Raw genomic sequence first — 14,582 nt, 5'->3', positions numbered from 1 at the left:
ATCTTCAGCTTGTGGAAGGATGGATTTTTTTTTTTTATTCTATTTTATTTGTTTTTTTTTTTACACAAAAATTCAGTTCCTTGCAAACGTTGATAATGAGGCATTTTGATTGACAGTGCCTGATTATAATGTCACATCATGGTTATCGTATCGGCTGTATAGTTGTATTTTCTTTTCTGAATCTCAATGCAGCAGACTCAAATTAATACGGCACTCCTCTATTGCTGATTCAATTGAGTAAGATTCTTCTTTTACTATTGCACTGGACGACAATCTCTACACACAGAAGCCATTTGAATACCGAAGGACGAACGTCAACTTTCTGAGACGGGCGACAGCGACGGGATTGAAATAGTCGCCACGTCAAATCCAGTCCAATCCATCGGGACTTTAATGAATTCTACCAGTAGCGGAGCAGTCGTATACAAATAAAGTTTTCTCTTGTTTTATGTGCAGGCCGAAGTGTGCCTATTTAGTTAAAAGGCCGCCTGCCATTATTCAAACAGTCACGACGGCTTTGAATAAATTATGCAAACTTTTTTTTTTGTCCTTGTGCCAAACAGTGCATCTACTGAATAGTAATGACGAGAGCGGCTGCGGATGCAAAATATGAAGCGCACAGGCCAAGAGGCCATTGGGAAAGACTGACAAAAACCTGATTATTACAAAAAATTAAAATCATTTATAATGTAATTTAATTATATTCTACTTTTTTTGTAGAAACAGCACCAAGTAGTACCAGTATTATGAATTATATACAATGAAATTAGATTTTGAAATATTTTATGCAATTGGACCAATTAAATTGCATTTCTTTTAACATTAACAGCACACATTTTTACATATTACATATATATTACATTTTACAAATTCTATATTACATGTTTTATTTTCTGTTTATAAATGTAGTTTATTATTCAATTTTTTAGCAATAGTTTCCATATTTTATTATTCAGTTAAATGTTTTCATTCCATAAATCTGTTATAAAAGAACAAGCCATATTGTATTTTATTTTATTTTTATTTTGGAAACAGCACCAATTTTATTTTATTTTTAGAACCACAACCAACATACTATAATATTAATTATTATTATTATATTACTTTTTTCTTTGGAAGGGGTTGTGAATAACATAGCATCAATCTTGTGATTTTTATTGAAATGTATTTAAAAACAAATATAAATGGTAACAATTTTATTGTAATGTTTAAATGTATATTTCGGTTTTAGAAACATTTAATTTCATGTTATTTTTATGAGCTAACCACCCTGGTGTCAAACTACATGACATGCTGAACTGAACGCAACAGATTTGGCATGCAAATGCAATTGATTACCTTATTTGCAAATGTCCAGCTGGACAGTTGGCATCCAATCAGGTGGCTCCCAGCATTCTTTTTATTCTGGAGGGGAAAAAAATAGAAAATAATACAGATGAAGAATGAAACAAAACATTTTATTAGACAGCGCAGGGACACCAGCTCATACAAAAGCACACATTGAAAAACCATGATGGCCACTTGGATTTGGAATTTCCTTTGGGTATTCCTGATTAGACCAGAGAAATGTTGCCATTTGAACACATTTCCCATGTTGGCAGTCAGTCTGCCAGCAAATTAATGTATTGATTCAAGATTTTTTTTGAAAAGTCATCTGCCAATCATCTCTATGGCATAACTGAATCAGAGTGAGTGTGTGTGTGTGTGTGTGGGGGGGGGGGGGGGGGGGATTGATTTATGCAAATGCATTCCGTCAATGGCAGCACTAATAGAAACAACACAAACTGTTTTGCTTTAGCAAATTACATTAAACTCAAGCCATGCTATGCTACGTGCTTACTAATGCTATGTGCCTACCAATGCTATGATCGGAACTGATGTGATATATTGTATGATTGTTATGCGTCTTACAAATGCTATGCTACCAACATGCGCTATGTGTCTGAACGATAACAAGACATCAGATTTAGCCGCACTATGGTTTGCACATGCAACTAATCCAACAGTTAATTAACAATAAAATAAAGGAGGTAAAACGGACCCTTTTACTAAGCAACACGGACACAACAAACAACTGCACATTATGGAATATAAAAGAAAACAATTTAGATCTTCTAACGTGAGGCATTATGGAATGAGGTCATCTCTGCCTTGTCGGCTGTGGGAGTGACGTCACGTATGCGCCAAATCAATGTTTTTAGTACGTTTTAGTACACGCCAATGAAGGAAGTGGTTCGAATTTAAAGAAACATTTGGAGGACATTCCAGTTTCCAACAGGTTGTGATGGTGCAGAAGATCCCTGAATTTTTTTGTTATATTTCTAAACAAATCACATTGTAAAAGTTAAGTTTTACCATTGCATCAACAATTAAATACGTCAGGTCAAGAAAGCTTGCCTTTATTTCATATTCTTTTATTTAGACATTGAATAGACATTTTTTTCTTTATTTAAAATCAAGTTGAACATGTATGTCCAGTGAAAGTTTAAGTCATAAAGGTTGTTTTTATTTTACTTTTGAAAAATAATGTTTCACTTAATCATTACTGTTCGAGTATTAGCAAAACTAGTTGTCACTTTTTTGTTAAGCGGGGTTGTCGCTTCTGATGACAGTAACAAATTAAGAAACTTGTATTCTAACTTTGTTACTTTTAAAATAAAGACATCAATAAAGTAACTGAGTTACTTGTTAAATGAAGTAATCAGTAAAGTACAATTTCTTTTTCAAGGTAGCAACACTGCTCACAAATGCTACGCACCTTACTACTTGGCACCTCACTAGTGCCATGTACCTTTCTACTTTGCGTCTTACTAATGCTATACTTATGAATGCTAAGTTTCTAACAAATGTCGTGACTTTCACTAGCGCTAGGAATTTCGCTACTTTGAGCCTTACTAAAGTCTAACCTTAGTGTGTTTTTAATTAATGCTACGCATCTGACTATCATGCGTTTAGCTAACGTTCTGGAACTACCTTAGCTCATCCCCATTCCGTTTCTCTGCAATTATGGTTTCAGTTCAACAGATTTCCTGATTGGGTACTTCGAGGAACCAGAAACTACAGTAAGTAGTAAATGATGGCGTCGGTGCGCACATCTGCTCGTCAGCGACTCCGCTGGAAGCTGTCATATGCCCGGCAGGTTCCGGAAGCCGGGCAGATGGCGCGCGGCACAATTAGGCCCCCGCCAAAAACCTCTCAATCAATCTCCTGGACGCCGTGCCACCAAGCATTTGTCCATTGACGCAACACGCTGCTCCACCTCGTTGCGTGAACCTCATTGGAGGCCAGCACAAGTGTTTCATTCACACCCAATTATTGTCAAAGGGATGCTATTACACGGCCCAAAAAAACAACAAAAAAAAAACAGACTGCGAGGGTTCTCTTTGTTCTCCGCTTGTCTCGTGTAGCCCGCTTGACAAAAGAGAGGAAAAGCGATCGGGTGTAATGCACACCGTTGAGGCCGATTAGACGAGTCCAAATTTGAGTCCTCGCTGCGTATTTGGAAACAAAAAAGGACAAAAAAAATTTCCTCTAATATTTTTCATTTTCTATTTAATGCAGACAAGTGATTACATTGTTTTCCTTAAAATAGCAACACGTATGTATGTTATTTCATTTTATTTTACTTGTTGCTTTGTGTGTGAGAAACAAAATATCTCATTCCACATGTTATTTTTAGAACTAGCTGCAGCAATGTAATATCATGTGATGTCACTCAAATCCGGAAGACGATTTCTCGCCGCGTTTGTCCACGCGGCGCAAAATAAAGCAGGTGCGAGTTCAACAAAAGAGGAAGAATTCTCGCCTGTCATCACGGGCTCACGCTGCATACATATCAGGAGAATGTTTTTACGCCATCAATGAGATTAGCCATGTGTACACTCTCACAGAGCGTGTACATATTCAGCACTCGACGGGAATACAAAAGCCGGCGCCGGTGACTAAATGTTTGCACGGGACGGATCAGGCGTGCCCTGTGTGCGTTGCAACACCTGCATTCTGGGAAAAGACGCTTTTCCGGGAGGGAATTAGTGGGATTCTGATGAATGAACAAGACAGACGTGAGTAACCCCGGCCCCAATATAACTGCTTATCTGCGGGCTTATTTTGCACAAAGGAGGCCTGATAAGCTCAGCAGAAGGAGGGATGCCAGCGAGAACGAACCCACCCCGGGTCAAGACGGAGTGGGGTCAGTTAAGCATTGACTAGAGCATAGCCAAGGATCTGTGTCATATTTCTTATTAAGGCCTGAGGCGGTGAACGCAACGCTAAGCACTGAGAAAGCAAACCGTTGTGTTTGGTCTTCAAGGACAGGTGATACATGCCTGTGTGCGCGCGTGTGTGTGTGTGTGTGTGTGTGTGTGTGTGAACGTGGGGCTAAAATTATCTCATCTGTTAGCTTTGATGTAGGTGGTCTGCTACATTTCACTTTTTGATTGAAAAACCCTGTTTGGCCACCACTGAAATTTGATATGTATCTCACTAATATCTTACCAATGTTTCTTACTCATGTAATATTCATTATTAATGGTATTACTATGCTAGCTCATAAATGCAGTAATTTGGCATACTGAGGCTATGCATCTCACAAATTTTAACTGTTTTACGAGTTTAAAGAGCGGAAGTCAACCCAAACATGTTTTTTTTCAAGATTATGTTCCCAGCAGGCCCACTAGTTGAAACACGGCATTCTGATAAATATTGCGTTTGTGGAATAAGTGTTAATCCACTCGTTCTTAGTCGTCTCCGGGGGCGGCCATTTTGTCTTCTGTCGACTGAAAATGACATCACAACTGCTCACAACGACCAATCAGATTCAGAAAACAGGTCAGCCGCGATTGGTCGTTGTGAGCAGTTGTGATGTCATTTTCAGTCGACAAAATGGCCGCCCCCGGAGATGGCTAAAAACGAGTGCATTTTGCTGCTTAATTTATATTCCACAAACGCAACATTAATCAGAATGCCTTGTTTCAACTAGTGGGCCTGCTGGGAACATATTCTGGGAAAAAAAATATGTTTGGGTTGTCTTCCGCTTTAAGCTTGTAACCATTCTATTCCTCCGCAATTGTGGCCTAATTCAAAGTCCTCATTCTCCATTTTTGTTATTTTTGAAATTCCTCCCAGCTTGTCACATCGCATTGGAGTCGATGCGCCATCAAGAAGTTGTCCTCCTTAAAGCTGCCGCCGCCGCAGAAAAAAGCTTTCATTGAGGTGCATATTTGCTCAAATACGCCGTGACAGAGCAAGCTTGATTCACTTGGTGGCGATGACGGAGAAGCGGACCAAAAAAGAAAGTCAACAGTGCATATTTCTCGTGAAAGGCAAAGTGTTAAGTTAGGCTACTCGGCGGGATGTTGATCATCGGGCCTGCTCGCTCTATATATTGATTAAACCATCCATCACTTAAAAGCTACAAGACATTATTTCTAATTAAAAAGTAAGTCATAAATTGCGCTCTTTATAGCTAGGCTGGGCTTGTAAATAAAACTCTGGGGCAGGGTGGAACCAGATTGCAGCTTCCCTTACGCCCCCCCCCAACACACACACACAAATAAGGAACAAAAAGAAAAAAAAGGTGCACCGTTTGCGTACGGCAGGGATAAACAGATGCAAAACAATCAATCGTGTAGTTGTTTTTACAGCTTGGGAGTAGGTAAATTAAACAAATATGGAAATCTGATGTAAAAAGGACCTGTGACTTTGAGGTCATATCAGCTAATCAGAAGTCTGAAGAAAAAGTTTTCAGGGAAAGACGCAATCGCAAAATAACTAGTTTAGCGACATTAATAAATCAAATTAAATGAATCTAATCTAAAGTCATTTGCAATTTTAGCATACTTTCGCACCTCTGAACTCAAATACTATGTCCACTGTCAAGACTGATTCTCAACTTTAAAATTAAAACTCCGGATGATGGAACCAGATTGCAGCCTCCCGCTCATTCGCACCCCCGTTTAGGGCCATCAACTCCCAAAAAAAAAAAAAAAAAAAAAAAAAGTAGAGACGGGTGCGATAGCAACGTGGGGATGCTTAAGGTAAACAGATGCAAATCAAAATTTCAGCAGGTAGTTGTTTTTACGGCTTCGGGCACAGGTGATTGAACAAATATGGAAATTCAATGATTGGTATTGGGGGGGGCCATGTAAAAAGGAGCTTGACGATGATATATGATGATGAGGGGGTCATGAAAACGTACGGACGCACTCCAGCAACTCTCTTTTACCTGACAAACAACCATTTTGCCAGCCGAGACGGGACTTAATGCTGTCTTTTTTTTTTTTTTCCTGATAGCGGCCGTCAAGTCCACCTCACAGCAGAGGACACTTCACACCCGACAGCTTCTGATTACTGCCGCTTGTAAGGCAGCAAATTGCCCCCCCCCCCCCCAATCCCCCCCGCTGCCAATGCTACCCAGTAGTGGCGGAGTGGCAGGCAATTTTTGGAAGGAAAGGATTTGGGATTTCTCACCTTAAAAGTGAGACGGGGTGAAGGAAAATGAAGAATATGCCACGGAAAAGCAAAGCATGTGCAATCATTATTCATCTGGCTTTAGTCGCCCCACGGGGCGGATTTTTTTTTTCATCCACTTTATTCCTGAGCTGGATGAGCTCGGCCCACACAAAAAGACTTTCTACCCGAAAAAAAGGCCGCAAAGTCTTATTTGGTTTACGGTTGCGGCCACGGACTAGCGGTAAATCTGTCTACCTCTGTATTGTGTTGCTAACCAAAACAGCAGCACCTACCTAAGTAGTAAGGCCTGACTCACAAAATCTTGCAAAATGTATGCTTGGTAGGCGGGGACATGAAATTTAAGAGCCGCGTCATGCCTGGAAAGACACAGGAAGTCTGCCTTTTTGGTTTGGAACTGCCATTTAGGTTTGGTACCACGTTAATGATAATGATCAGCCCCCACAGCCAGTTTGACTTCTCACTAATGTGCAGTGCCACAAAAAAGTCTCAAGATCCCATGCCTGAAAAGACACAGGAAGTCTGCCATTTTGGTTCGGTACCACTCCCTAGAATTTTACACACACACACAAAAAAAAAAACCAGCCCCCAAAGCCAGTCTGACTTTGAAACATGACATCTGGGAGGCTGCTGAATCACATGTAAACCCACAAAAAAGTCTCAAGATCCCAAGCCCGAAAAGAAACAGGAAGTCTTTCATTTAGGGTTGAAGCTGTGCTGCCATTTTGGTTCAGAATCATCCTCTCTAGAATTTAACAAAACAAAAAAATAAGCCCCAATAGCCTTTTTGACTGAAACATGAAATTTGGGAGGCTTTTCAGTCAAGTGTAGTCCCACAAAAATGCCTCAAGAAGCCATATATATATATAGATATTTTTTCCAAAAACTCGATAACGACAATCTGACGATATTCTACAAAAAATATTTTTAATCTGCACTTTGCTTCACAGACCAATTGTGGATAGTGTTTGGTAACAACATCTCTTTTAAATTGCTAAATACAGCTTCTGCAAAACATAATGATATTCTACGACAATATTTAACAATAAAGAACCAAAAAATTATATAGATTTACATTGATTTTTGGGAATAATTATGTCATTGAAATGTCTCTGCTGTTATTCCATAACGATGGGACATTTTGAGCTGCAGTGAGTACTGGTGTACCACATCCAACTACTAGAGCAATCAGAATGGGAAAAAATGCATTTGATATGTGTGTCACCCAGCGAGAGAAAAAAAAAAGACGTCGTCATGACGACACCCGTTCTCATATATTGGCCACCGTATTCGGAATAAAGTTGAATAACAAAACTGCAATTTACCGAAAAAGTGCATTTTCCCATTCGTTCATCGCTGTGATATGGAGACTTGTGACTTTATTCATGTTTGGCTGTATGATGGCGTCACACTGATAAGCCGCCGTAGTTTTTTGCAACAAACTCCTCGGGAATACAGGCCGGTTATGAATGATGCGGACTACAATCGTGGAAACTGAATGTTAACCGAACATCCAGGCCGTCACGTTTGACTTGCTCGCTAAAGTACTGGGCGTGTGTGTGGCGGGAGTGAGTGCGTTTGTTGGTTCAACCCGGCGATTGTTTTCTGAGTGCGTGTGTTTAAGCTTTTGTTTAGCCTGCTTGCGCGGTCGCCAAGTTTTCCTCGTGACCCATGTGACCCGTGGTGCAACAGAATTGCTCTTCGATGGGACCGTTTTGGCACATCTAACAATGTTATTGCCACCGACGTCAGTCTTGTCAAACCCAAACCATTTACAGACGACGGACGACGTGGACTCGCGCCTTGCTATTATTCCCCGCTGGACGCTCCCCCACACTTGAAACATAGCTCGGCTAGAGTGCGGACAGAGTCACGTGACCGGATCCTGCCCGCTGATTCGGCGAATGATTATCACTTCCTCCTCCTCTGCCGTCAATGCGCACTGATTTTCAGCAGTCCCTCGTACTTTGCGTCCGTCGGCTCACTCGCTTTTCGAGGCAGTATTAATACTCGATAATGTAAAATTACACATCGTGAAAGCCAGATTGCCGATGATATCGATTTAACGATTTATATCGCCCACCTCTAGTCTCATCCTATTAATTTTGAATGACAGTGTTTTGCATGACTGCTCATAGAACCCTCCAATGGGGGCGTGCTTGACCATAATGACCTGTGAGGACATTTAGATTTGCATTGTGTTATCTTAAAGCGCCGCCATTTGTTTTCACGTCGGGATTTCTGCCCAGGTGTCTCCAAATCATGCAAAGCAGGTCGTTTGCATTGAAAGGGAGACCTTTTCGCGGGCCCCAAAGTGTCAGCATGCGTTAACCAATTTGAACGGCGTCCAGAGCCCGGTTACCCGGGCAACGGCAGCCAGCGAGGAAGCAGCGGCCCCCGTCGCGCGGATACCAAGTCGAGCATCACAAGCCTTCTAAGTGACCGTGTTTCTCTGAAGGCACACAGTGCTTAATGAAGAGCAACGCTCATAAAGACACATCGATGCACAAAGTGGCGTTACCGTGACAACAGCAGAGGGATGAAATTGCACTGGAGTTTGTGTGTCGTTTTATGCCGACGATCAAACTGTTTGTAATGGCTGGAAACGTGTTGTTAACGTTAGAAAATATTGACTCGGGTGATATTTTGTCCACGGCTGCTTAAGATTGGCAGGGACACAACACAATGAGGTCATTTCAGACAATCAGACACTGGGAGAAAGTCAATTTTGGAAAAAGCTCAAAAGCAAAAAAAGGCCTTCAAGAGAGATTAGTAAAATCGACTAAATCTGCAATTTTAGCATAGTCCACTGTCTTAACTGGTTCACGAGTTTGACGACAACGTATATGTCCATTGCAGGGACTGATGTTCACTTTAGTGTCCACTCCAGCTTCAAAATAAATCTTACCTTACCAAATAATACACGGGCACCAATGCCTTGGTACGCTTTTATTTTGAGGTTGTGATAGTGTAGCGGCTAACTTGACTCATCTTCCCTACTGTATTTGGCGTCAGTTTATATTGCCGTCACAAAATGTTGCCACCAATATCAACACGTCACCCTGAAATCATCAATAGTAAAGCACGCTAAATAACTCAAATTAATTACACTGACATTGTATTATAAGGCGCTTGTCGCCAGTGTTAGCGGCTAGCAGCTAGCCGCTCAGCGAGACTACTTTTCAAAGGCAGTTTCAAAGGCGAAAATGACTGCACGCTTTGATGTTGACAGCCTGACGCAGTTGCGGTTCCTACTGTTCAGTTTTTGACACGCCTGCCTTACTCAGATGTGCCGTTTTAGCCAGCAAAATGGCTACTGTGGTTCTGACGTCACGTTGTCTAAAGCAGTCTCATGCTGCTATGCGCAATTGAAATTGAAGTAAAGTTAGGTCAAAATTAAAACGCGAAATGTGTTATTTTCCATTCTGTGTTAATTGTTATTCAAACCAAGCTAAAATGTATATTTTGTATTTTTATCCGATAAAATACTCGATTATTCAGTCAAATTTTCAGTAGGGTTTCCAAATATTCGATAGCTGCATCCCTACTTCGAGAACAATACTGCTTTCGACTATCCGCCTAAAGAGTTAACCAATGGGCGGTCTTTTTCATTGACGTCTGATTTGAGCGAGGCGGGCGCACAGCGTGACACGCTGAGGACGAGGCGTCGGCAAAATTTGGAGCAGATTTACAGCCTCCTGCTGCTTTCGCTTTTATTCAAATGTTTTATTTTCACCTTGCGCCTAATGTCATTACTCCTGCGTCAGCAACATTTACCGCCCTCGCGCTTTCTTTTCTTTTTTTTTTTTTGGGGGGAATGCAAATGAATTCACGTGTACTAATATGGGATTACCCTGGAATGTGTCTGCAGCCGAGCGTGGGTTGCCCCCTCCATAGCCGCAGCCCCCCACGCTGTCGTGAAAACACAATACGAGCCCCCGCCGACTTATCAAAAGAGCTGATATGGCAGTTTCGCCCCCGGTGCCAGTTTTTATGCCTTGTTCCTGTTGAATATGGTGTCATAAAAAAAACAGACATAAAACCTCAATGGAGGGCTCGGGGAGCAATGTAAACAATGTATGCGGCTAAAATATGCACGGCCACTGGGAAGGGAATGCGAAATATAGTATAGCTGGTGAGAGCGTATCTAATGAAGTGAATGTTGTTCCTACGTTGGCACGAGCTCGGCGCGTCAAGTTGCCCGTCGCCACCTTCCACAAAATAAAGCCACCATCCGTCCTAAAGAGCCCGGACAAAAAGAAAAAACATGTATTACATCTCATTTTGTCTTCCTTGTTAGCCATACTTTGGAGGCGGAAGTAACACGCCGAAACATGTCAGGTAATTAAACGACCCAAAAAAAAATCACTCATCATTGTCATTGTTATAAATGAATCAATCAAAGTGTATTACATCTATTTCAATTTATGTTGAGCCCATATTATTTAAATTATATTATATATACACTCCGGTTCGGTATATTTTCGGTACAATCAAAAAAACCATTTTTAAAAAAATATATGTTTATTTTGAAAAGATGACAAGTAAACAGTATATTCTTAAGAAAAAATAAAGAAAAAGTGAACTATTCGAGTGATATTCTAATACACTAACAATAAAGATCTCTTAATTTTGTAAATTATTAAGACACTGAAATCTTTAAACTAAACGTAATTTAGCATACGTTGCACCATTGCACCCCTAATATATATACATGTATACACACATACATGCATATATATATATATATATACATGCATATATATATATATATATATATATATATATATATATATATATATATATATATATATATATATATACATACACAGTGTGTATGTGTATATTTTTTTATATATATATATATATGTATATATGTATATATATAAGTATATATATATATATATATATATATATATATATATATATATATATATATATATATAGGTATATATATGTATATATGTATATATATAAGTATATATATGTATATATGTCATGTCATGTCATCTTCCAAACCGCTTATCCTATACAGGGTCGCGGGGAATTGCTGGAGCCTATCCCAGCCGTCAATGGGCGAAGGCAGACTACACCCCGAACTGGTCGCCAGCCAGTCGCAGGGCACACATAGACACTGTCACTGAGCGGGAATCGATCCCACGCTGCCCGCACACAACTCAGGCGTGTGTACCACTACACTATCAGTGGACCTATGTATATATGTATATATGTATATATATATGTATATATATATATATATATATATATATATATATGTATATGTATATATATATATATATATATATATATATATATATATATATATATATATATATATATATACATACATATATATATATATATATATATACATACATATATATATATATATATATATATATGTATATGTATATATATATATATATGACGACTTGAAATAACTTAGAGTAGTTTTAGAGTAGTTTTTCTAATCAATGGAGCAAATTTCACTAGAAAAAGTACTAGATTTCCTCTATCGTCTCCTGCAATTATGAAGTGGCGTCTTCATATATCTGCCGCGGTTCCCAAAGCAATGACAGAGCAGCCATGCGCTGTTGCGTAAATCCAGGTCCGATCGGCTTTTTAATAGCTGATTTATTGAGGCTCAACGGGGGTTCGGCGATGGGCTTGAGCGACAAAGAGCCTGTTTTAAAGTGCATTAGCGCCACGCAGTAAATATCCCATACGGCAGATTAGCATTTTAATGGCGGCCATCCACACTCACCTTTCAGGGGCTGTGTTGTTTTCCCCTCACTCTTTTCGCATTAATGTCGGGCCGTCTCGTCGTTGTCATGTTCAGTTTGTATAATTAGCTGGATATCTTAACAAGAGCCTTATGTGGCATCTGTAAAGCTAACGTTTTGATTTTTTTTTTTTTTTTTTTTTAACCCTTTATGGAGCAAGTGAGTATTTTGGGGTAATTTCCGCAACTTCTTTACCGCCATGGAGTTAGTGCACTACCTCAGAATTGCACACAGGGTTAGCAAGAGACAACAGAATTAAAAAAAAATCCTCCACTCAAGTCCATCAAGGAGATGGAGAAGAAGGCTATGCGCCGTGGTAGTTATGACTATTGTTAACAGTGATGATGGGATACTGGCCCTCAGATGGAAGGACAACAGAACAGGCACTCTGCTGTCAACAGACACAGGGGGGGGGGGGGTGGAGCCAATGTCCTCAATCATCAGATACTGCAGTGAGGCCAAGATGAAGGAGTCTGTGAGTTGTCCGGCTGTCATCAGGAGTTATAACGTCAACATGGGGGGCATTCGTAAGAGTGACATGCTAGTACACCTCTACCGCACCCCCACCTTGTCCAAGAGGTGGTACTCTCGTCTGTTTGCTTATGTCATCGATGTCAGTATCACAAATGCCCGGGTTGTGTACCGCCGCGACAGTAAGGCCCTGGAGCGAATGGCCGGTCTCTGAAAGATTTCCGAATCCAGGTGTTCAAGGGTGCCAGCCGTCAGACGTCTGTCAAATCGGCCACATACCAAATGAGGCTGTGCGCTTTGACCTGTCCCCTTCCACGCCCGTGTACATGCCAATTGGCAGACCTGCGAGTACTGCAACACAAAAGGCCACATTGTGAGGTCAAATGTGGTCTGCAAGGTCCACCTTTGCATGAACAGTGAGCGCAACTGCTTCATTATGTACCACGAATAAGATAAGGTGTACTAATGGAAAATAGTACTGTGTATATGTTGGACTGTTTATATAGTTACATGATGAATGTTATACTGTTATACAGTACATAGAGATGAACTGTGTGTTATGCTGTAAGTTATACAGTATTTAAAGTCGTACTGTAAGTACATAAAAGTGTTTTACGTATGTTGCATGTGTGTTATAAGGTGTATATATATTGTTATATAATTGATTTAGAAAAGAGTCTGTATCAGCACTCATTTTCTAAAACTTATGTTCTAATGTGAAACATACGCGTTCCTTTCACAAAATGAGTATTTTTGTTGTATTTTTTTTTTTTTTTTTTTCTACCACTTCAGGGCAAGGGACCAAATACGGTAACTTCATTTACTTTGGTTTTCTGCGAGGCAATGGAAATATTTCAAATGTATGAACCTCAATAACACTCCAAAGTAGATTTTTGAATTCCTCAGTATTTCATTGAGTGCCATATAAAGAGTTAAAAGAGCAAAAGCTGCACACAGGCATAACATTTCTTGCCAAAGGCATTTTTAAGTCATGCTTGTAAGAAATCATTTAGGTCTTGATCGAAATGAAAAGTAAAAATGGCACCTGTAAAGCTGACGCGTATGCTGGCGTTTTGATTATGATTCAAAAGTGCAAAAGTCGAAGCATCTTATGAAGAGCAGATAAAGCATCTGGAAAGATGAACTTCTTGGTGGCCTTTTGAAAAAAAAAAACAAGCAAAAGCCGCAAGTGGGCAAAAAAGTTCACAGCAAAGGGCTTTTTGAAGGGCTGTCTCGAAAAAGAGTTCATGTGGCAACTTTAAAGCTGACAATTACACTGGCACTTTAAAGTCTGTTCTTATTTCAATTGCAGCTTTTTAATAAATGCATTCCCCATTTTAAATTAAATCAAGATGAAACATAAACACGGATCATTCAAAGTGAGTGCGAATAATCTTCAAACAAGCCTATCTTTAGTGACCTGAATAAACAAAAGGCCAACACGCACAAGAAGCAAAGTATATGTTTTTTTTCAAAGAAAGAAAGAAAAAACAATGTGGGTGTGTATTTATCCTCTGCAGTGTAGCAGAAAATTTACAAAAAGCACCATTCACACACCCAACCGTCTAAAAGCCTTTTCCGCATCAAGGACACGGCATAGTCAAACGATCTAGAAGGAACAAAAGCAGGACTATTCAGACAAATACTCATATTGCCTTGAGGCGAACATTACAAATATTCCATTTTTAGGGGGCGGGTCCCATCACGAGCCTCCCGTCAGGAAACTCAAGAAATGTGAAAACATATGAGAACATACGAGAACGCGCCATGTGGCCGATTCCAGTCGAGAGCCTGCGGTGCGTCTCTCTATAAAAGCATTTACTGAGCCATAAGCACCGCGGGCCCGCCGAAAGCTCATCA

The 14,582-nt window shown here is 40.0% G+C and overlaps 1 protein-coding gene across 23 annotated transcripts in view; it reads right to left on the bottom strand.

Annotated features, from left to right (window-relative positions):
- The window catches only part of LOC147151059 (adhesion G protein-coupled receptor L3), a 129,110-nt gene that overhangs the window by 98,106 nt on the left and 16,422 nt on the right, over nt 1-14,582 (bottom strand). For all 23 annotated transcript variants that reach the window (XM_086014345.1, XM_086014360.1, XM_086014274.1 and 20 more), the window contains exon 2: nt 1,339-1,404. The gene's annotated coding sequence lies outside the window, so the exon portion shown is untranslated. The remainder of the gene's footprint in view (nt 1-1,338; nt 1,405-14,582) is intronic.

This window comes from Filicampus tigris, chromosome 2, assembly GCF_054856515.1.
Source record: "Filicampus tigris isolate MCC_2025a chromosome 2, RoL_Ftig_1.0, whole genome shotgun sequence".
Lineage (NCBI taxonomy): Eukaryota > Metazoa > Chordata > Actinopteri > Syngnathiformes > Syngnathidae > Filicampus > Filicampus tigris.
This window is presented reverse-complemented; position numbering and strand designations above follow the sequence as displayed.